A 25,860-nucleotide genomic window follows, 5' to 3' on the forward strand; every position below is an offset into this window, starting at 1 on the left:
GTATATGTGAATGACGTGACGGAAGGGATAGATTTAAAAGTGTCCTTTTTGCAGATGATGTGAAGTTAATGAGGAGAATTAAATCAGATAAGGACCAGACAGGTCTTCATAGAGACCTGGACAGGCTGAACGCGTGGGCTTCTCGAATTTTACCCTGCCAAATATAAAGTCATGAAGATCGGGGAAGGGTAAAGAAGACCGCAGACAGAGTATAGGCTAGGTGGCCACGACTGCAAACCTCACTCAGCAATTATTTGGTTAATGTGGGCCGGAAGTACACATTAACCAAATAACTGCTGCAGCATATGGGCTCCTGGCAAACCTGAGAATAGCGTTCCGATACATCAGTAAGAAATCATTCAAGACCCACACCTGGTCAAGCACGTAAAGAAATTAGAGAAAGTGCAAAGGTTTGCAACAATGCTGGTTCCAGAGCTAAGGGGAATGTTCTACGAAGAAAGTTTAAAGGAAATCGGTTTGATGACACTGGAGGACAGGAGAGTCAGGGGTGAAATGATAACGACATACAAAATACTGCGAGGAATAGATAAGGTGGACAGAGACAGGATGTTCTAGAGAAGGGACACAGAAACAAGGGGTCATAATTGGAAGTTGAAGACTCAGATGAGCCAAAGGGATGTTAGGAAGTATTTCTTCAGCCACAGAGTTGTTATGAAGTGGAATAGTCTGGCAAGTATTGTAGTGGAGGCAGGAACCATACATAGTTTTAAGACGAGGTATGATAAAGCTCATGGAGCTGGGAGACCCAGTAGCGGTCAGTGAAGAGGCGTAGCCAGGAGCTGAGTATCGACCCCTGCAACCACAATTAGGTGAGTACAATTAGGTGAGTACACTTCTCATCTCCTGAGGTACACATCAACCAAATAACTGCTGCAGCATATTGGCGCCTAGCAAACCTAAGAATAGTATTCCGACATCTCAATAAGGAATCGGTCAGCACCCTGTACACCGTGTACGTCAGGCCTATATTGGAGTATGAAGCAGCAGTTTGGAACCCACACCTAGCCAAGCACATAAGGAAAGTAAAGAAAGAACAGAGGTTTGCAACAAGACTAGCCCTGGAGCTAAGGGCTATGTCCTACGAGGAGAGGTTAAGGGAAATCGACCTGAAGACACTGGAGTACATAAAAAATACTGAGAAGAATCGACAAGGTGGACAGAGACAGGATGTTCCAGAGATGGGACACAGCAACAAGGGGTCACAGTTGGAAGCTGAAGATTCAGATAAATCACAGGGATGTTAGGAAGTATTTCTTCAGTCACAGAGTTGTCAGGAAGTGAAATAATCTGTGAAGTGTTGTAGTGGAGGCAAGATTCATGGAGCAGGAAGAGTGACCTAGTAGCGGCCAGTGAAGAGGCAAGGCCAGGAGTTGCAAATCGACCCCTGCAACCAAAACTAGGCGAGTACACACACACACACACACACACACACACACACACACGTGCAACTTTATGTATAATACACTTAAAATGGAATTTAAAAAATTATATATATCGTCCTTACTTTCTGATGTTCTCTCAGGAACGAAGACTTGATGAACTAGCATTTAAGCTCATTGTGCAGCTGTCGTAGTGTGTTTAGCAGATTTAGAAAATAAACAGATACGGATGCCAAGAATTTTGTTTGCTATTGTGTGTAGTAGGAGTGATGGTGTGTGTGTGTGTGTGTGTGTGTGTGTGTGTGTGTGTGTGTGTGTGTGTGTGTGTGTGTGTGTGTGTGTGTGTGTGTGTGTGTGTGTGTGTGTGTGTGTGTGTGTGTGTGTGTGTGTGTGTGCGTGTGTGTGTGTGTACTCACCTAGTTGTGGTTGCAGGGGTCGAGTCATAGCTCCTGGCTCCGCCTCTGCACTGGCCGCTACTGGGTGACTCTTCCTGCTCCATGAGCTTTATCATACCTCTTCTTAAAGCTATGTATGGATCCTGCCTCCACTACATCGCTTCCCAAACTATTCCACTTCCTGACTACTCTGTGACTGAAGAAATATTTCCTAACATCCCTGTGAATCATCTGTGTCTTCAACTTCCAACTGTGTCCCCTTGTTGCTGTGTCCCATCTCTGGAACTTTTTGTCTCTGTCCACCTTGTCTATTCCTCTCAGTATTTTGTATGTCGTTATCATATCCCCCCTATCTCTCCTGTCCTCCAGTATCGTCAGGTTAATTTCCTTTAACATCACCTCGTAGAACATACCCTTTAGCTCCGGGCTAGGTGTGGGTTCCAAACTGGTGCTGCATACTCCAACATGGGCCTGACGTACACAGTCTACAGGGTTTTGAACGATTCCTTATTAAGTTGTCGGAATTCTGTTCTTAGGTTTATTAGGCGCCCGTATGCTGCAACAGTGTGTGTGTACTCACCTATTTGTGGTTGCAGGGGTCGATTCTTAGCTCCTGGCCCTGCCTCTTCACTGGTTGCTACTGGGTCCTCTCTCTCCCTGCTCCATGAGCTTTATCAAACCTCGTCTTAAAACTATGTATGGTTCCCGTCTCCACTACGTCACTTTCTAGGCTATTCCACTGCCTGACAACTCTGTGACTGAAGAAATACTTCATAACATCCCTTTGACTTATCTGAGTCTTCAACTTCCACTCGTGACCTCTTGTTTCTGTGTCCCCTCCCTGGAACATCCTGTCTATGTCCATCTTGTCCATTCCGCGCAGTATTTTATATGTCGTTATCATGTCTCCCCTGACCCTCCTGTCCTCCAGTGTCGTCAGGCCGATTTCCCTTAACCTTTCTTCATAGGACATTCCCCTTAGCTCTGGAAATAACCTTATCGCAAACCTTTGCACTTTCTCTAATTTCATGATGTGCTTGATCAAGTGCGGGCTCCAAACAGGTGGTGCGTACTCCAGCATGGGCCTGACATACACGGTGTACAGTGTCTTGAACGATTCCTTACTAAGGTATCGGAACGCTGTTCTCAGGTTTTCCAGGCGCCCATATGCTGCAGCAGTTATCTGATTGATGTGTGCTTCTGGAGACATGCTCGCTGTTATACTCACCCCAAGATCTTTCTCCTTGAGTGAGGTTTGCAGTCTTTGGCTACATAGTCTATACTCCGTCTGCGGTCTTCTCTGCCCTTCCCCGATCTTCATGACTCTGCTTTTGGCGGGGTTAAATTCGAGAAGCCAGTTGCTGGACCAGGAGTTCAGCCTGTCTAGGTCTCTTTGAAGTCCTACCTGATCCTCATCTGATTTAATTATCCTCATTAATTTCACATCTGCGAACAGGGACATTTCCGAGTCTAACCCTTCCATCATGTCGTTCACATATATCAAAAAATAGCACTGGTCCTAGGACCGACCCCTGTGGGACCCCGCTCGTCACAGGTGCCCACATAAGAACATAAGAACATAAGAAAGGAGGAACACTGCAGGAGGCCTGCTGGCCCATACTAGGCAGGTCCTTTACAATTCATAACACTAACAAAACATTTGCCCAACCCAATTTTCAATGCCACCCAAGAAATAAGCTCTGATGTGAAAGCCCCACTCAAATCCAACCCCTCCCACTCATGTACTTATCCAACCTAGATTTGAAACTACCCAAAGTCCCAGCCTCAATAACCCAACTAGGTAGACTGTTCCACTCATCAACTACCCTATTTCCAAACCAGTACTTTCCTATGTCCTTTCTAAATCTAAACTTATCTAATTTAAATCCATTACTGCGCGTTCTCTCTTGGAGAGACATCCTCAAGACCTTATTAATATCCCCTTTATTAATACCTATCTTCCACTTATACACTTCGATCAGGTCTCCCCTCATTCTTCGTCTAACAAGTGAATGTAACTTAAGAGTCTTCAATCTTTCTTCATAAGGAAGATTTCTGATGCTATGTATTAATTTAGTCATCCTACGCTGAATGTTTTCTAACGAATTTATGTCCATTGTGTAATACGGAGACCAGAACTGAGCTGCATAATCAAGGTGAGGCCTTACTAATGATGTATAAAGCTGCAGTATGACCTCTGGACTTCTGTTGCTTACACTTCTTGATATAAATCCCAGTAATCTATTTGCCTTATTACGTACGCTTAGGCATTGCTGTCTTGGTTTAAGGTTGCTGCTCACCATAACCCCCAAGTCCTTTTCGCAATCTGTATGGCTAAGTTCTACATCATTTAATTTATAAGTACTAGGGTTATGGGCACTCCCAAGCTTCAGAACCTTGCATTTATCTACATTGAACTGCATCTGCCACTTTTCTGACCAAGAATAGAGTTTGTTTAAATCCTCCTGAAGTTCCCTAACATCTACGTTTGAATCAATTATCCTACCTATCTTTGTGTCATCGGCGAATTTGCTCATATCACTAGTAATTCCCTCATCAAGATCATTGATATATATTATAAACAACAACGGGCCCAAGACTGATCCCTGTGGAACGCCACTTGTTACAGATCCCCACTCGGATTTAACCCCATTTATGGACACTCTCTGCTTCCTGTCAGTGAGCCATGACTCGATCCACGAGAGCACTTTTCCCCCAATGCCATGAGCTGCCACTTTCTTTAACAGTCTATGGTGCGGAACTCTATCAAAAGCCTTACTAAAATCTAAGTAAATAATATCAAATTCTTTATTGTGGTCAACAGCCTCAAAAGCTTTACTGAAGATAGTTAATAAATTAGTTAGACAAGACCGGCCTCTTGTGAATCCATGCTGAGTATCATTAATCAAGCTATGATTATCGAGATGGCTTCTTATAATCTCAGCTATAATTGACTCTAGTAATTTGCCTACAATTGAGGTCAGGCTTATTGGGCGGTAATTTGACGGTAACGACTTGTCCCCTGTTTTAAAAATAGGAGTTACATTAGCCATCTTCCACATATCAGACACTACACCTGTTTGAAGAGATAAATTAAAAATATTAGTTAATGGTTCACAGAGTTCCATTTTGCATTCCTTAAGAACCGTTGAAAAAACCTCATCAGGACCCGGCGACTTATTTTGCTTCAGTCTGTCTATCTGCCTCACAACCATCTCACTAGTGACTGTGATGTTACATAATTTATCTTCTTCTAGCCCACTGTAAAAATTAATTACTGGAATATTGTTAGTGTCTTCCTGTGTAAAAACTGAGAGAAAATAATTATTTAAAATCAAGCACATTTCATTCTCATTGTCAGTAAGGTGCCCATAGTTATTTTTAAGGGGACCTATCTTATCTCTAACTTTTGTTCTATAGACCTGGAAAAAACTTTTTGGTTTAGTTTTAGAATCCCTAGCAACTTTAATTTCATAGTCCCTTTTAGCTTTTCTTATCCCCTTTTTAATGTCCCTCTTAATGTCAATATACTGATTCATAAGATGACCCTCACCTCTTTTGATACGCCTATAAATTCCTTTCTTATGCCCTAGTAGATATTTGAGCCTATTATTCATCCATTTTGGGTCATTTCTATTTGATCTAATTTCTTTATATGGGATAAACGCTCTTTGAGCAGCATGTATAGTGTTCAGAAAACTGTCATATTGATAGCTCTCTTCGTTACCCCAGTCAACAGATGATAAGTGTTCTCTAAGCCCATCGTAATCTGCTAAGCGAAAATCTGGGACTGTTACTGAGTTATCGCTACTATCGTACTTCCATTCAATGCTAAATGTAATTGATTTGTGGTCGCTAGCACCCAGTTCCTCTGAAATTTCTAAATTATTAACAAGGGATTCATTGTTTGCCATAACTAAGTCAAGCAGGTTATTTCCCCTTGTAGGTTCTGTCACAAACTGCTTCAAAAAACAATCCTGAAATACTTCTAAGAAGTCGTACGATTCTAAATTCCCAGTCAAGAAATTCCAATCAACATGACTAAAGTTAAAGTCTCCTAGAATTACTACATTATCGTGCCTTGTGGCCTTAACAATTTCCTCCCATAGTAGTTTCCCTTGGTCCCTATCTAAGTTAGGGGGACGGTATATCACTCCTAAAATCAGTTTTTCATGCCCCTCTGAAAATTCTATCCAAACAGACTCTGTATGTGTTACTTCAGACTTAATACCCGTTTTTATGCAACAGTTCAAGCGATCTCGGACATACAATGCCACCCCACCCCCCTCCCAATACTTCTATCTTCTTGGAACAATTTAAAACCCTGAATATGACATTCCGCAGGCATGTCCCGACTTTTTGAATTAAACCACGTCTCAGTTAAGGCAAATACATCAATGTTACCTACACTAGCAACTAATCTCAACTCGTCCATCTTATTCCTAGCACTACGGCAATTAGCATAATAAACATTGAAAGACTCTCCTTTCTCTTTACCCTTCCTGCTCATTTCTATTTTTCTACTAAACCTATTACTGTCCTTATCACCCAAGGTCCCTGGCTTTTCAATACCTATCTCGTTCTTATTATTACTAGTTCCCCTAGAACTCGTAATATTACTACACTGGGACTTCACTGTTTTCCTGCCAAAACCCATACCACTAACTATTCCTAGTTTAAAGTCCTAACTGCTCCCTCCACTGCAGTTGCCAGTGCTCCCACCCCACACCTAGATAAGTGAACCCCATCCCTAGCATACATGTCATTTCTGCCATAGAAGAGGTCCCAGTTGTCAATGAATGTTACCGCATTTTCCTTACAGTATTTGTCCAGCCAGCAATTGACACCAATTGCCCTGGACAACCATTCACTTCCAACTCCCCTCCTTGGCAAAATACCACATATGAGAGGGTTCCCACCCTTACTTCTAATTATTTCTATTGCTGTCCTATACCTGCTAATCAGGTCCTCACTCCTACGTCTGCCAACATCGTTGCCTCCAGCACTGAGACAGATAATAGGATTGCTCCCATTACCTCTCATGATGTCATCCAGACGGCTAACAATATCCTCCATCCCAGCCCCAGGAAAGCAAACTCTCTGTCTCCTACTCCTGTCCTTCAAGCAGAACGCCCTATCCATATACCTAACTTGGCTATCCCCAACAACAACAATATTCTTACCTTCCTTAATGTCTTTCGTCGTGTCGTTCCCATTAGTCAACTCACATTCGTCGGGTAGCACTGAGAATGTATTGGATGTTTCCACAACAGTTTCCACGGCAGTCTCTTTCTTCTTCATCGTTTCTACCTTTCCATTCGTCTTCTTGATCGTCAACTTCTTTCCCTGCTGTCCAGCCACTGACCAGTTTCCCTTCTTGACCTGAGGACTCAAAACAGGAGGACTACTACGAATCTTCTTGTTTTCCTCGGTCAATCGCCGAATTTCCAAATTCGCCAACCTCAATTCTTCCTTAAGCTGTTGGTAAAGTTGCTCGATGGAGGGCATCTTGCTTCAGTTCTAGAGAGCACGCAAACAGGTCTTCACAGAGCCAAGTACACGTCAACACTGTGATACCTCATCACGTACCATGACTCGTTGTTGCCTCCTGTTATATGCGCCTGATCCTCTAGCTTCTGCAGTAATCTCTTGTGAGGAACTGTGTCAAAGGCCTTCTTGCAGTCCAAGAAGATGCAATCAACCCACCCCTCTCCCTCGTGTTTATCAGAAAACTCCAGAAGGTTTGTGACACAGGATTTGCCTTCCATGAATCCGTGCTGGTTGGCGTTTATACTCTTGTTCCGTTCCAGGTGCTCCACCACTCTCCTCCTGATAATCTTCTCCATAACTTTTCATACTATACACGTCAGTGACACAGGTCTATAGTTTAGTGCCTCTTTTTAGTCTCCTTATTTTAAAAATGGGAACTACATTTGCAGTCTTCCATACCTCAGGTAGTTGCCCAGTTTCCAAGGATGTGTTGAAGATTGTGGTAAGTGGCACACACAGCATATCTGCTCCCTCTCTAAGGACCCACGGGGAAATATTATCTGGTCCCATTGCCTCAGAGGCCTTCCTTTCTCCACTGTAAATACTTCCTTAAATCTCATATTGAGCTCCTCACATATTTCTTAATCGTTTCTTGTGAGTTCTCCACCTTCTTTCCTCAGCCTTATCACCTGGTCTTTGACTGTTGTCTTCCTCCTAATGTGGCTATACAGCAGTTTCGGGTGAGACTTGACTTTCGATGCTATGTCGTTCTCGTACTGTCGCTGGGCCTCCCTCCTTATCTGTGCACACTCATTTCTGGCTCTTCTACTAATCTCCTTATTTTCCTGGGTCCTTTTCCTCCTGTACCTTTTCCATTCTCATGTGCACTTAGTTTTTGCCTCCCTACACCTTCGGGTAAACCAAGGACTCGCTTTGGTCTTCCTATTATTTCTATTTCCCTTGGGAACAAACCTTTCCTCTGCCTCCTTGCACTTTGTTGTTACATATTCCATCATCTCTTTTGCTGATTTTCCTACTAGTTCTCTGTTCCACTGAACCTCCTACAGGAAGTTCCTCATACTTCTGTAGTCCCCCCTTTTATAGTTTGGCTTTTTCCATTCAATTCCTGTTACCTTCTCCACTTGTTGCTCTACTATATAGTCAAAACTCAGAACCACGTGATCGCTAGCTCCAAGGGGCCTCTCGTAAATGATGTCCTCAATGTCTGAACTGCTCAGGGTGAACACAAGATACAGTCTTGCTGGCTCATCCTCCTTTCTCTCTCTGGTAGTGTCCCTGACATGTTGATGCATGAGGTCTTCAAGTACCACATCCATCATCTTAGCTCTCCATGTTTCGGGACCCCCATGTGGCTCTAGGTTTTTCCAGTCGATCTCCCTGTGGTTGAAATCGCCAATTACCAGTAACTTTGCTCTGCTCGAGTGAGCTCTTCTTGCCACCTCAGCCAGTGTGTCCACCATCGCTCTGTTGTTTTCTTCGTACTCCTCTCTTGGCCTCCTGTGTGTGTGTGTGTGTGTGTGTGTGTGTGTGTGTGTGTGTGTGTGTGTGTGTGTGTGTGTGTGTGTGTGTGTGTGTGTGTGTGTGTGTGTGTGTGTGTGTGTGTGTGTGTGTGTGTGTGTGTGTGTGTGTGTTTTATGAAATATGGTGGACCCCAAGAAGTTCAGTAAACATATATTCATGTGCTAAATTTTGAAGACCACCACAACACCTCAGTATTGTCATCCACCAGAAAAGTTAAGATCTATAAATACTGAATATGTATTGTCTATGAACTTATTCTGCATTGTGATATGTATTTCATATGTATTCTCACAATTCTCTGATAATATAAGAAATCACGAAAGCTCTTGGAATTTTACTATTTTTTTTACAGTGGTAGTGTTGTATATTGTGACATCACCTGTTTACTATGATCGTATTATAGTATATGTATTATCTATGCATTCCCAAATGCAAAAGTGAAATAAACGCAGAAAGAGGAAGAGGAAGGTTGCTGTAGCTCCTTGGATCAAGAGCCCTTCACCAGCATCAAGGGGCTTCCCTTGTAGGGCTTTTAAGAAGGAAACTTCTGCGATTTTTGTTTGGTTCTTAATTCGAAAATAAGCAGTTTCCTTCATGCTGGTGAAGGGCTTTTGATCTAAGGCATAGGAGCTACCTATCTACTATTTTCCAAGTGCTGTGTGACTTCTAGGTTTACCGTATCACAATGAATATAATAATAATAATAATAATAATAATAATAATAATTATTATTATTGTTATTATTATTATTATTATTATTATTATTATTATTATTATTATTATTATTATTATTATTATTATTTTGAAAGGGGAAGTGGAAAAGAACCCTTCCTCCGTAAGTCATGCGTGTTGTACAAGGCGACTAAACTGCCAAGAGCAAAGGGCTAATAACCTCTTCTGTGTAAATTACTAAATTTAAACAGGAAAACTTTTGTTTTTCTTTTTAGGTCACACTGCATCGGTGGGATACGGCCGGTTTGTTGAAAAACAAATAATAATAATGGAGGAGGTTCGAGTCAGTCACTGGCGGTGTTTCTGAGGAATTGAAGACATGAGACAGAGTTATACGGTCTTAGCTTGGGTGGTCTGGAGGGCACTGTGCCTGTGTGAGATGACACCGGGTAGACAAACCCGGTACATGATAGGCACTGTTCCAAGTTGTACGCACACACACACACACACACACCACACACACACACACACACACACACACACACACACACACACACACACACACACACACACACACACACACACACACACACACACACACACACACACACACACACACACACACACACACACAAACACACACACACACACACTTACACACACACACACACACACACACATACACACACAGACACACACACACACACACATGCACACACACCACACACACACACACACACACACACACACACACACACACACACACACACACACAGGTGGCAAATTTTCGGAGAATTGGGTGGTTCACAAAGAAAAGGAATCGGCCTCTCAAAGTAATTTTCAAGGCAGAATCAACCCGAACCATGATCCTGCAGGAGAAAGCACGGCTGAGAGGCAAGCAGGAATTCCGGAGTGTGTACCTCGACCGAGACAGAACACAGGACGAAAGGAAGACAATGAAAGAGAGAGTTCAAAAACGAAAGGAGAAATGGGAGGAAATGAAAAAGGAGAGCAGAATGACCCAGGATCAAATGGAAGGACAAGCGCACCCCCCAGAAACACCTGCAGAAGGACTCCAGCCACGACACCCCCAAGGCAACTGAACAATCCAAACCAACCATCACACACCGATCCCTCTGTTTCCACCCCCCGCACCACAGTTACAGTATTAGAACAGAAGTTGAAGGTTTGGTACACAAATGCAGATGGATTAACGAATAAACATGAGGAATGGCAAGAAAGAATCAATGAGAAGTCCCCAGACATCATAACAGTTACAGAAACAAAACTCATGGAGACAATAACAGATGCAATCTTCCCACCAGGATACCAGATCATGAGGAAAGATAGAAGGGGCAGGGGGGGAGGTGGGGTTGCTCTGCTCGTAAAAAACAGATGGAAATTCGAGAAAATGGAAGGAATAGATGAGTCGGGAGAAAGAGACTACATAGCAGGTACACTTCAGTCTGGGGAACACAAAGTGGTCATTGGAGTGATGTATAATCCACCACAGAACTGCAGGAGGCCAAGAGAGGAATATGAAGAGAGCAACAGAGCAATGGTGGACACACTTGCTGAGGTGGCAAGAAGAGCTCACTCCAGCAGAGCAAAGTTGCTGGTTATGGGGGATTTCAACCACAGGGAGATTGACTGGGAAAACCTGGAGCCACATGGGCGTCCCGAAACATGGAGAGCCAGGATGTTGGACGTGGTGCTGGAAAACCTCATGCACCAACATGTTAAGGACACTACCAGAGTGAGAGGGGAGGATGAACCAGCAAGATTGGACCTTGTGTTCACCCTGGGCAGCTCAGACATTGAGGACATCAAGTATGAGAGTCCCCTAGGAACTAGCGACCACGTGGTTCTGTGCTTTGAATACATAGTAGAGCTGCAAGTGGAGAGAATAACAGGAGTAGAATGGGAAAAGCCTGACTATACCTCAATAAGGAGTCGTTCAAGACACTGTATACCATTTACGTCAGGCCCATACTGGAGTATGCAGCACCAGTTTGGAATCCACACCTAGTCAAGCACGTCAAGAAATTAGAGAAAGTGCAAAGGTTTGCAACAAGACTAGTCCCAGAGCTACGGGGATTGTCGTACGAAGAAAGGTTGAGGGAAATCGGCCTGACGACACTGGAGGCCAGGAGGGTCAGGGGAGACATGATAATGACATATAAAATACTGCGCAGAATAGACACGGTGGACAAAGACAGGATGTTCCAGAGATGGGACACATACACAAGAGGTCACAATTGGAAGTTGAAGACTCAGATGAATCAAAGGGATGTTAGGAAGTATTTCTTCAGTCATAGAGTAGTCAAGTCGTGGAATAGTCTAGAAAGTGAAGTAGTGGAGGTGGGAACCATACATAGTTTTAAGGCGAGGTATGATAAAGCTCATGGAGCAGGGAGAGAGAGGACCTAGTAGCAATCAGTGAAGAGGCGGGGCCAGGAGCTATGACTCGACCCCTGCAACCACAAATAGGTGAGTACACACACATACACACACATACACACACACACACATACACACACACACACACACACACACACACACACAAACACACACACACACACTTACACACACACACACACACACACACACACATACACACACACACACACACACACACATGCACACACTCACACACATACACACACACATATGCACACACACACACACACATACACACACACACATACACACACATACACACGAATATGCACAAATAAGAAGGGAGGCCCAACGACAATATGAAAACGACATAGCAGCGAAAGCCAAATCTGACCCGAAACTGTTGTACAGCCACATCAGGAGGAAAACAACAGTCAATTACCAGGTAATCAGGCTAAGGAAGGAAGGAGGAGAGACAACAAGAAATGACTGTGAAGTATGTGAGGAACTCAACAAGAGATTCAAAGAAGTGTTCACAGAGGAGACAGAAGGGGCTCCAGAAAGACGGAGAGGTGGGGCACACCACCAGGTGCTGGACACAGTACACACAACCGAGGAAGAAGTGAAGAGGCTTCTGAGTGAGCCAAATACCTCAAAGGCAATGGGGCCAGATAACATCTCTCCATGGGTCCTGAGAGAGGGAGCAGAGGCGCTATGTGTACCCTTAACAACAATATTCAATACATCTTTCGAAACAGGGAGATTGCCTGAGGCATGGAAGACAGCAAATGTAGTCCCAATCTTTAAAAAAGGAGACAGATATGAAGCACTAAACTACAGACCAGTGTCACTGACATGTATAGTATGCAAAGTCATGGAAAAAATTATCAGGAGAAGAGTGGTGGAACACCTAGAAAGGAATGATATCATCAACAGCAGCCATCATGGTTTCAGGGACGGGAAATCCTGTGTCACAAACCTACTGGAGTTCTATGACATGGTGACAGCAATAAAACAAGAGAGAGAGAGAGGGGTGGGTGGATTGCATTTTCTTGGACTGCAAGAAAGCGTTTGACACAGTACCACACATGAGATTAGTGCAAAAACTGGAGGACCAAGCAGGGATAACAGGGAAGACACTACAATGGATCAGGGAATACTTGTCAGGAAGACAGCAGAGAGTAATGGTACGTGGCGAGGTATCAGAGTGGGCACCTGTGTCCAGCGGCGCCCCACAGGGGTCAGCCCTAGGGCCAGTGCTGTTTCTGGTATTTGTGAACGACATGACGGAAGGAATAAACTCCAAGGTGTCCCTGTTTGCAGATGACGTGAAGTTGATGAGAAGAATTCATTCGATCGAATACCAGGCAGAACAATAAAGGGATCTGCACAGGCTGCAGACCTGGTCCAGCAATTGGCTCCTGGAGTTCAATCCCACCAAGTGCAAAGTCATGAAGATTGGGGAAGGGCAAAGAAGACCGCAGACGGAGTACAGTCTAGGGGGCCAGAGACTACAAACCTCACTCAAGGAAAAAGATCTTGGGGTGAGTATAACACCAGGCACATCTCCTGAAGCGCACATCAACCAAATAACTGCTGCAGCATATGGGCGCCTAGCAAACCTCAGAACAGCATTCCGACATCTTAATAAGGAATCGTTCAGGACCCTGTACATCGTGTACGTTAGGCCCATATTTTAGTATGCGGCACCAGTTTGGAACCCACACCTAGCCAAGCATGTAAAGAAACTAGAGAAAGTGCAAAGGTTTGCAACAAGGCAAGTCCCAGAGCTAAGAGGTATGTCCTACGAGGAGAGGTTAAGGGAAATCAACCTGACGACACTGGAGGACAGGAGAGATAAGGGGGACATGATAACGACTTACAAAATACTGAGAGGAATTGACAGGGTGGACAAAGACAGGATGTTCCAGAGATTGGACACAGTAACGAGGGGACATAGTTGGAAGCTGAAGACACAGATGAATCACAGGGATGTTAGGAAGTATTTCTTCAGCCACAGAGTAGTCAGTAAGTGGAATAGTTTGGGAAGCGATGTAGTGGAGGCAGGATCCATACATAGCTTTAAGCAGAGGTATGATAAAGCTCACGGCTCAGGGAGAGTGACTAAGTAGCGATCAGTGAAGAGGCGGGGCCAGGAGCTCGAACTCGACCCCCGCAACCTCAACTAGGTGAGTACAACTAGGTGAGTACACACACACACATGCACGCACTAACGTTCATCAGCGGAAGTCGCCGTGATGGTATGATACATTATGTGCGGTGCCAAGATGTTTCTCCACTCTGGGAGATTTCATTATTTCTCTCTTTGTGTCCTATTTTACCCTTATATCTTTTTACATTTATTGTAAATGAACTCTCTCTCTCTCTCTCTCTCTCTCTCTCTCTCTCTCTCTCTCTCTCTCTCTCTCTCTCTCTCTCTCTCTCTCTCTCTCTCTCTCTCTCTCTCTCTATCTCTTTTTCTCTCTCTCTCTCTCTCCCTCATTCTCTCTCTCTCATTTCTAACTTCTTCTCTTCACTCCTATCATCACGAAGACAAATAAGCACATTCATTTGTCAAGGAGAATAAAGCACATTACTTGCATCAAATGAAACTGAAGAAATATTAACTTTACGCTCCATAAATTACAGAAACAATTTAAACAATAAAGAACCCTCAGAGGCTTCTCCAAGAAGCCTTAGAGCAGTTTTCAGGCCTCGGGCTTCATCATCATTCGTCTTTTAGCTCTCGCTTAGAGCGTGAAGAAACCTGCATGGCAGTCATGACGGACAGAGGAGTAGAGGACCTCTTGGTATGCTGCAATCTTTGGTTAATGAAGTTCAAAGCCTATCAACTATTAAGTGGCACAATCTAGAGTCCAATTTCGACACATGGAATTGTTGAAATTGCCTCTAACAAATAGAGGAACTTATTGTCATTCAAAAGTACCCAATGAGATAGCCCTGACTCTATATCGACTCATCCAAATCTCTTCAGAATTTTTGCCCGTAACCTTGTCACAACCAGACAAGATTACGTCAACCCCTAAGGAACGGGGTTGCTTGTTTCTCACGCTGAGAGACATGCAACTCTAACCTCACTGTGGCTCAGTAGTTAGAGCACTGGAGAACTATCAAAAGGGAATCGGGCTCGATTCCCAAGTAAGGGAAGACCTTAGAATAAATCTTATACCTTTTGCCCCTTTTTGTCTTGCAATAAATATGCACTTTGGTGTTAGTCGACTGTTGAGCATCCAGATCTTCCACCATTTACGCTGTGCTTCAGATTTATCTCAGTTAAATCCTCTGGTTTAAAGAAAATTATGAGACCACAAGAAAAAACACGGTAAGAGTAATGAGAAAAAAGGCCTTCGAAGAGGGCGAGTGAGTGAGTAGAAACATCAGTCGCTTTTACCCTTTGGCTCGACTCTCTAAGACAAACGAACATATGACGAATCGTTTAAGTATACTCGGGGAACATTACTTACTTCGTCCAACTTAATTGACTTGAAGATGAGCACGAGTGTTCTGAGGGGCTTTGTACACATGACCTCCCTCGTGTGAGTAATGATGGTGCTTCGAGTAACATATTTGTATAGTTGTTCTCTCATGCGTCTCTATCTTCACTTAATGGTTCTACAGATTTATGGATGAGAGTTGGATGAAATGCTGTACTGCTGTCAAACACCAAGGCAGAAACACGAAGCTACGAGACAAGCTCCCTGTAGAACTTGTTATAGCTCTTCATGGTGTGAAACGTTGACACAATGATGACTTATTATTTTTTAATATAGGCTGCACGTAACCTGTTCATAACCAGACAAGAATACTTTATAGATGAATGGTTCAGAGAACCGACATGTTGATAAATTAGACACATGTGCAACTCTTGGGTATTTTTATTGAGGAAACGTTTCGCCACACAGTGGCTTCATCACTCCATACAATGGAGAATCTTGAAGAACAGGAGGAGAATGAGGTAATCAGTCCCTCAACCTTGAGTCGATGTGGTCAGTCCATCAATCTTGAATAGAATACGTATTCTGTTGAATAGAATACGTATTCTATTCAAGATTGATGGACTGACCATATCGAATCAAGGTTGAGGGACTGATTACCTTATTCTCCTCCTGTTCTTCAAGATTCTCCTTTGTATGGAGTGATGAAGCCACTGTGTGGCGAAACGTTTCCTCAATAAAAATACCCAAGAGTTGCACATGTGTCTAATTTATCAAGAATACTTTAACTCCTAAAGTGAGAATTAAGGTAAACTGTCAGCATACATATGCTGAGAGATATATATTTCACAGTGTTTATATCCTGTGAAAAAAAATTGTGTTGAAACTTGTGGGTTTATGGATGAGTGTTCCTTGACGCAGTGTAATAGCTAGGAGCTGTTGTATTACGTCAGCTAGTTGCCTAGTCTGGTCGCCATATCAATAGCTTATTACATCTTCTTTGGAATATAATAATAATAATAAAGATAATAATAATTGTAAAAATAATAACTGTAATATTATTATTACCTCATATATATATATATATATATATATATATATATATATATATATATATATATATATATATATATATATATATATATATATATATATCTATATAGAACGGCTGATTTGAGAAGGACCTGACCTCCCTACATCTGCGTTCTACTAGTGACCTACGTCTCACCTCCTGGCGCTATATAAGGCTCCATCCTGTCACTTAAACTCCATATTGTTTCAGACTACGGAACAATCCTCTTCTCCAGACTGAGGGACTGACCACCTCAAAACTTTAAGGGTGATGGACTGATTACATCGTCTTCAAGTCTCTTCTGCTTCTATCAACTTTTCTGTACTCGACTGAAGAAGCCTACTGTGTAGGCGAAACGTTTCGAAATAAAGATACCTAACTGTTGCATATGTGTCTTACCTAACAATCTGTCGGTATTTTATACCATTTTAATGTTCATATATATATATATATATATATATATATATATATATATATATATATATATATATATATATATATATATATATATATATATATATATATATATATATATATATATTTTTTTTTTTTTCAACAAGTCGGCCGTCTCCCACCGAGGCAGGGTGACCCAATATATATATATATATATATATATATATATATATATATATATATATATATATATATATATATATATATATATATATATATATATATATGCATATATATATATATATATATATACATATATATATATATATATATATATATATATATATATTTATATATATATATATATATATATATATATATATATATATATATATAAATATTATATATATATATATATATATATATATATATATATATATATATATATATGTATATATATATATATATATATATATATATATATATATATATATATATATATATATATATATATATATATATACATATATATTGTGCCGAATAGGCAGAACTTGCGATCTTGGCTTAAATAGCAAGGCTCATCTTGTCATATAGGACAAGTGAAAATTTGTGTATGCAATAATTTCGCCAAAATCATTCTGAACCAAACGAAAAAAATATTTGATTGTGTTTGTTTAGTAATAAATTATTGTAAACGTATTTAAAATATATTTAGTTGGGTTAGGCTAAAATAAATTGCTTTTGTTATAATAAGGTTAGGTAATTTTTCTAAGATTCTTTTGGTGCAAAATTAAAAATTTTTACATTAACATTAATGAAAAAAATATCTTTAAACGTATAAGAGAAAATTTCAGAAAGGACCTAATTTTAAATGAGTTCTTGCTAATTGACCAGTTTTACATATTCGGCACGACATATATATATATATATATATATATATATATATATATATATATATATATATATATATATATATATATATATATATATATATATATATATATATATATATATATATATATGCAAGAAATTCGCGAGAGCATGCGAAATATACACAAACACTGATCTCTGGCTGAAGGAGACTCGAACCTACGAACCTTAGGACAAGGTACGCAGTGCTTTACCAATCTACCCACACTGGACCAATACCTTGGCGTGTAGCATCCGCTACACGTTTGATCCAAGGCAGCCAGCTTTCAGGGAGAAGGCTTACAGCTTTTCATCTCATCCCCTGCATGCATCAGCCATACTAGAGATTTGAACAATGCAAGGAATTCGCGAGAGCATGCGAAATATACACAAACACTGATCTCTGGCTGAAGGAGACTCGAACCTACGAACCTTAGGACAAGGTACGCAGTGCTTTACCAATCTACCCACATTGGACCAATACCTTGGCGTGTAGCATAAGCTACACGTTTGATCCAAGGCAGCCAGCTTTCAGGGAGAAGGCTTACAGCTATATATATATATATATATATATATATATATATATATATATATTTTTTATTATCACACTGGCCGATTCCCACCAAGGCAGGGTGGCCCGAAAAAGAAAAACTTTCACCATCATTCACTCCATCACTGTCTTGCCAGAAGGGTGCTTTACACTACAGTTTTTAAACTGCAACATTAACACCCCTCCTTCAGAGTGCAGGCACTGTACTTCCCATCTCCAGGACTCAAGTCCGGCCTGCCGGTTTCCCTGAATCCCTTCATAAATGTTACTTTGCTCACACTCCAACAGCACGTCAAGTATTAAAAACCATTTGTCTCCATTCACTCCTATCAAACACGCTCACGCATGCCTGCTGGAAGTCCAAGCCCCTCGCACACAAAACCTCCTTTACCCCCTCCCTCCATCCCTTCCTAGGCCGACCCCTACCCCGCCTTCCTTCCACTACAGACTGATACACTCTTGAAGTCATTCTGTTTCGCTCCATTCTCTCTACATGTCCGAACCACCTCAACAACCCTTCCTCAGCCCTCTGGACAACAGTTTTGGTAATCCCGCACCTCCTCCTAACTTCCAAACTACGAATTCTCTGCATTATATTCACACCACACATTGCCCTCAGACATGACATCTCCACTGCCTCCAGCCTTCTCCTCGCTGCAACATTCATCACCCACGCTTCACACCCATATAAGAGCGTTGGTAAAACTATACTCTCATACATTCCCCTCTTTGCCTCCAAGGACAAAGTTCTTTGTCTCCACAGACTCCTAAGTGCACCACTCACTCTTTTTCCCTCATCAATTCTATGATTCACCTCATCTTTCATAGACCCATCCGCTGACACGTCCACTCCTAAATATCTGAATACATTCACCTCCTCCATACTCTCTCCCTCCAATCTGATATTCAATCTTTCATCACCTAATCTTTTTGTTATCCTCATAACCTTACTCTTTCCTGTATTCACCTTTAATTTTCTTCTTTTGCACACCCTACCAAATTCATCCACCAATCTCTGCAGCTTCTCTTCAGAATCTCCCAAGAGCACAGTGTCATCAGCAAAGAGCAGCTGTGACAACTCCCACTTTGTGTGTGATTCTTTATCTTTTAACTCCACGCCTCTTGCCAAGACCCTCGCATTTACTTCTCTTACAACCCCATCTATAAATATATTAAACAACCACGGTGACATCACACATCCTTGTCTAAGGCCTACTTTTACTGGGAAAAAATTTCCCTCTTTCCTACATACTCTAACTTGAGCCTCACTATCCTCGTAAAAACTCTTCACTGCTTTCAGTAACCTACCTCCTACACCATACACTTGCAACATCTGCCACATTGCCCCCCTATCCACCCTGTCATACGCCTTTTCCAAATCCATAAATGCCACAAAGACCTCTTTAGCCTTATCTAAATACTGTTCACTTATATGTTTCACTGTAAACACCTGGTCCACACACCCCCTACCTTTCCTAAAGCCTCCTTGTTCATCTGCTATCCTATTCTCCGTCTTACTCTTAATTCTTTCAATTATAACTCTACCATACACTTTACCAGGTATACTCAACAGACTTATCCCCCTATAATTTTTGCACTCTCTTTTATCCCCTTTGCCTTTATACAAAGGAACTATGCATGCTCTCTGCCAATCCCTAGGTACCTTACCCTCTTCCATACATTTATTAAATAATTGCACCAACCACTCCAAAACTATATCCCCACCTGCTTTTAACATTTCTATCTTTATCCCATCAATCCCGGCTGCCTTACCCCCTTTCATTTTACCTACTGCCTCATATATACATATATATATATATATATATATATATATATATATATATATATATATATATATATATATATATATATATATATATATATATATATATATTTTCAACAAGTCGGCCGTCTCCCACCGAGGCAGGGTGACCCAAAAAAGAAAGAAAATCCCCAAAAAGAAAATACTTTCATCATCATTCAACACTTTCACCACACTCGCACATTATCACTGTTTTTGCAGAGGTGCTCAGAATACAACAGTCTAGAAGCATACACATATAAAGATACACAACATATCCCTCCAAACTGCCAATATCCCAAACCCCTCCTTTAAAGTGCAGGCATTGTACTTCCCATTGCCAGGACTCAAGTCCGACTATATGAAAATAACCGGTTTCCCTGAATCCCTTCACTAAATATTACCCTGCTCACACTCCAACAGATCGTTAGGTCCCATGTACCATTCGTCTCCATTCACTCCTATCTAACACGCTCACGCACGCTTGCTGGAAGTCCAAGCCCCTCGCCCACAAAACCTCCTTTACCCCCTCTCTCCAACCCTTTCGAGGACGACCCCTACCCCGCCTTCCTTTCCCTATAGATTTATATGCTTTCCATGTCATTCTACTTTCATCCATCCTCTCTAAATGACCAAACCACCTCAACAACCCCTCTTCTGTCCTCTGACTAATACTTTTATTAACTCCACACCTTCTCCTAATTTCCAAACTCCGAATTTTCTGCATAATATTTACACCACACATTGCCCTTAAACAGGACATCTCCACTGCCTCCAAACGTCTCCTCGCTGCTGCATTTACCACCCAAGCTTCACACCCATATAAAAGTGTTGGCACTACTATACTTTCATACATTCCCTTCTTTGCCTCCATAGATAACGTTTTTTGACTCCACATATACCTCAACGCACCACTCACCTTTTTTCCCTCATCAATTCTATGATTAACCTCATCCTTCATAAATCCATCCGCCGACACGTCAACTCCAAAGTATCTGAAAACATTCACTTCTTCCATAGTCCTCCTCTCCAATTTGATATCCAATTTTTCTTTATCTAAATCATTTGACACCCTCATCACCTTACTCTTTTCTATGTTCATTTTCAGCTTTCTACCTTTACACACATTCCCAAACTCATCCACTAACCTTTGCAATTTTTCTTTAGAATCTCCCATAAGCACAGTATCATCAGCAAAAAGTAACTGTGTCAATTCCCATTTTGAATTTGATTCCCCAAAATTTAATCCCACCCCTCTCCCGAACACCCTAGCATTTACTTCCTTTACAACCCCATCTATAAATATATTAAACAACCATGGTGACATTACACATCCCTGTCTAAGACCTACTTTTACCGGGAAATAGTCTCCCTCTCTTCTACACACCCTAACCTGAGCTTCACTATCCTCATAAAAACTCTTTACAGCATTTAATAACTTACCACCTATTCCATATACTTGCAACATCTGCCACATTGCTCCTCTATAGACTCTATCATATGCCTTTTCTAAATCCATAAATGCAATAAAAACTTCCCTACCTTTATCTAAATACTGTTCACATATATGCTTCAATGTAAACACTTGATCTACACATCCCCTACCCACTCTGAAACCTCCTTGCTCATCCGCAATCCTACATTCTGTCTTACCTCTAATTCTTTCAATTATAACCCTACCGTACACTTTTCCTGGTATACTCATTAAGCTTATTCCTCTATAATTTTTACAGTCTCTTTTGTCCCCTTTCCCTTTATATAAAGGGACTATACATGCTCTCCGCCAATCCCTAGGTACCTTCCCCTCTTTCATACATTTATTGAACAAAAGTACCAACCACTCCAACACTATATCCCCCCCTGCTTTTAACATTTCTGTCATAATCCCATCAGTTACAGCTGCTTTACCCCCTTTCATTTTACGTAATATATATATATATATATATATATATATATATATATATATATATATATATATATATATATATATATATATATATAAATATAAATATATATATAAATATATATATATATATATATATATATATATATATATATATATATATATATATATTTATATATATATATATATATATATATATATATATATATATATATATATATATATATATATATATATATATATATATATATATTTATATATATATATATATATATATATATATATATATATATATATATATATATATATTTATATATATATATATATATATATATATATATATATATATATATATATATAAATATATATATATATATATATGTATATATATATATGTATAAATATATATATAAATATATATATATATTTTTTTTTTTATCACACTGGCCGATTCCCACCAAGGCAGGGTGGCCCGAAAAAGAAAAACTTTCACCATCATTCACTCCATCACTGTCTTGCCAGAAGGGTGCTCCACACTACAGTTTTTAAACTGCAACATATATATATATATATATATATATATATATATATATATATATATATATATATATATATATATATATATATATATATATATATATATATATATATATATATATATATATATATATATGCAATAAGATCACAGTAAACAGGTGATTTCAGAATATCCAAAACAACCACTGTGAAAGAATAGAGAAATTCCAAGCGCTTTCGTGACTACTCACATTATCAAGGAACAATGAAAGTAGAGCATCAAAGTAAGTTATATAAAGGGTCTATTCCAGTTTTGACAATAATATGAATATTTCCTTTGGTTTATATAAATTAGATCCATTTATAATTAATAGAATTTGGGAAGAATTTAATAATACATTGGACAAATAATAATTTTTTAAAATTCTTATTTCTTGGGTAGAATAGTTTGTTGGTGGGTTGTGTAAAGGACCTGACTAGTTGGGCCAACTGGCCTGCTGGAGTGCTTCCTTTCTTATGAGTCGCGCGTCAGGTGTTTCTTTGTTGTGGGATCTGATAGTGAGGTGTGGGCTAGACCCCTTATATACCTTCCTTTGATGCTCTACTTTCATTGTTCCTTGATAATGTGAGTAGTCACGAAAGCGCTTGGAACTTCTCTATTCTTTCACAGTGGTTGTTCTGCATATTCTGAAATCACCTGTTTACTGTGATCTTATTGCATATATATATTTTTTTTTTCAACAAGTTGGTCGTCTCCCACCGAGGCATGGTGACCCAAAAAAAGAAAGAAAATCCCCAAAAAGAAAACACTTCCATCATCATTCAACACCTTCACCACACTCACACACCATCACTGCTTTTGCAGAGGTGCTCAGAATACAACAGTTTAGAAGCATATACGTATAAAGATACACAACATACCCCTCCAAACTGCATATATATATATATATATATATATATATATATATATATATATATATATATATATATATATATATATATATATATATATATATATATATATATATATATATATATATATATACGTATGTATATAGTTAACATATTAGTGTACAATTTATGTAATAATAAAAATACACATATAGAGCCATTATTATTGTTATTATTTTATTCATGGGGCGATAAACCCACAGGGGCCATAGAAGGCAGTTAGGCTTGATCCGAAGAAGAACAATGTAGCTCTAATGCTCCGGATCAAGAACCCTTCTCCAGTTATACATGTAGGCTGCAGGGCGGAGCCACATGGTAGCCAGAGCATCCACTGGATCAGGTGTTCTGGTGTTTCTTATATGTAATTTATGTGAGAATCTACTCCAGAGGCGAGTCAGTCGGACTGTGTCGTCTGGTACATGTTCCTCGCGGTCTTCCCTTGAGGATGGCGAAAGCCTCTTAATCCAGATAATTGGGGTTACTCTCTCTTTCCCCTCAGGTCAACCCTGATTACTTGCCATTTCGATGTGATTCCCTATGAACGTAATGCTCTGCACGGCTAGGGGCTTCTCATATACTAATTGAAGGTCATCCAAGAGTGTAAAAAAAAAATCGATCCTGCGTTTATTTCAAATTTCGTATAATGTTCTGTAAACATGCTAATCTGTAGTGTACGTACTGCTTCGAGATCATTTATGCTAATTATGATCAAGATTAGGACATAGATCGATTCCTGAGGAACTGCAGTCACCCAGAGACTTCCTTTAAAAAAAACCGCTGCTTTTTACTGATGAGACTACAGTTGATACAGACCTGAAAGCTGTCTTCTGTACCATGTACCAATTTAAAGTACAGAACCTCGAAAGTGCTACTTCAATTGCTTTTACTTTTATAAAAGGGCAATGTCATATGCAAAACTATTTCTATTCCTTTTCTGGGATTCTTTTTCAGAACAGATTAAGCAACGTACATCTATTCTGAGGAAGATCACAGAGTAGAACCTGACATATTCAATTTGATTTCTTGTCTATTTTTAAGTGTGTATGTGTACATGTGGTTTTTAAGCGATCTACCAATGCGCTTAAAATACTATTTCTGAACTTTAAGGGGGTTCATAACTTCATCACTGATATGAATACAATTCATACGACTTTTTGTTGTGTTTCTTTTATCAAAAAAGATAAGTGAAAGAAGCCTAATTTTTATTTTGATTATGAGTTCTTTAAAATATCTATAAGGCTCTTTATTACTGTTTGTGACTATCAAGTCTTGATAAAGTGACTTTGATAAAGTCCACTGTGTGGGCGAAACGTTGTCAATAAAGGATCACATTATACTGCTTATGTGTTTATTTTTCCATTGTGTCGGTATTTTATACCATTTATTTCCATCGCTTTTACACTTATTGTTGTATTACGTCTTGCGCTGAATGACCCACATGGGTTTAGCCACTTTTGCAACATATTGGAATCTTTATTCAGGAAACGTTTCGCCACACAGTGGCTTCATCAGTCCAATACAAAGTAGAAAGGCATAAGGAGAGGAGGAGTTTGAGGTAATCAGTCCCTCAGCCTGGAGTTGATGTGTTCAGTCCATCAATCTTGTAGGAATATTGATGGACTGAACACATCCACTCCAGGCTGAGGGACTGATTACCTCAACCTCCTCCTCTATTTACACCTTTCTGCTGTGTATTGGACTGATGAAGTCACTGTGTGGCGAAACGTTTCCTGAATAAAGATTCCCATATGTTGCATAAGTGTCTCAATCTTCAACTTGTCGGTTTTTCAAACCATTCATCACATGGGTTTAGCGCTTAACATGAATATAATAATACTGGCAATAATGTATTAGCCTGGGTGAGATATAGTCAGAGGTCAATCCCTGCCCCCCCCTCAAAAAAATTACAAAATCGAAGTCTTAGAAATTTTGCATTTAATAATATTTCGGCACTCTTCGCTTACCTTTCCACTAGAAGACGAAAAGCAGTCCTCTCCGATATCGTTATTCGCGGATGATAAACAAGGAACCCAACTCTCTCTTGAGTATTGACTCGTGGAAACTTCTCACTTAATTTGTTGGCTTGGAAATAAAGAAAAAACTTTCCTTGAGTCTTGAAGAATTTTCTTACCCTTGAATGCCTCCTCGAGGAACCTCCGCTTCCTTGAACGTAACTCCTTAATCCAGCTCTTCCTGTATTACCAGCTCGGTAATCGTTGTATATTACCTGCGTTAGTAAACTTTAAACAGCACTTGAATTTCTTTTCTTCCACTTTGTGTATCCAGTATATGTAAACAATACAAGCTCCACATTTTCTTCATTCATAACCTCTGGCACTAGTCTTCAGTTTTTTATGAATGAGCTGCAAGACCACTGCTTTTCTATGAATGAGAGTAAAGACCATCGGTGT

The sequence above is a fragment of the Cherax quadricarinatus genome, unplaced genomic scaffold (genome assembly GCF_038502225.1).
Source record: "Cherax quadricarinatus isolate ZL_2023a unplaced genomic scaffold, ASM3850222v1 Contig546, whole genome shotgun sequence".
NCBI lineage: Eukaryota > Metazoa > Arthropoda > Malacostraca > Decapoda > Parastacidae > Cherax > Cherax quadricarinatus.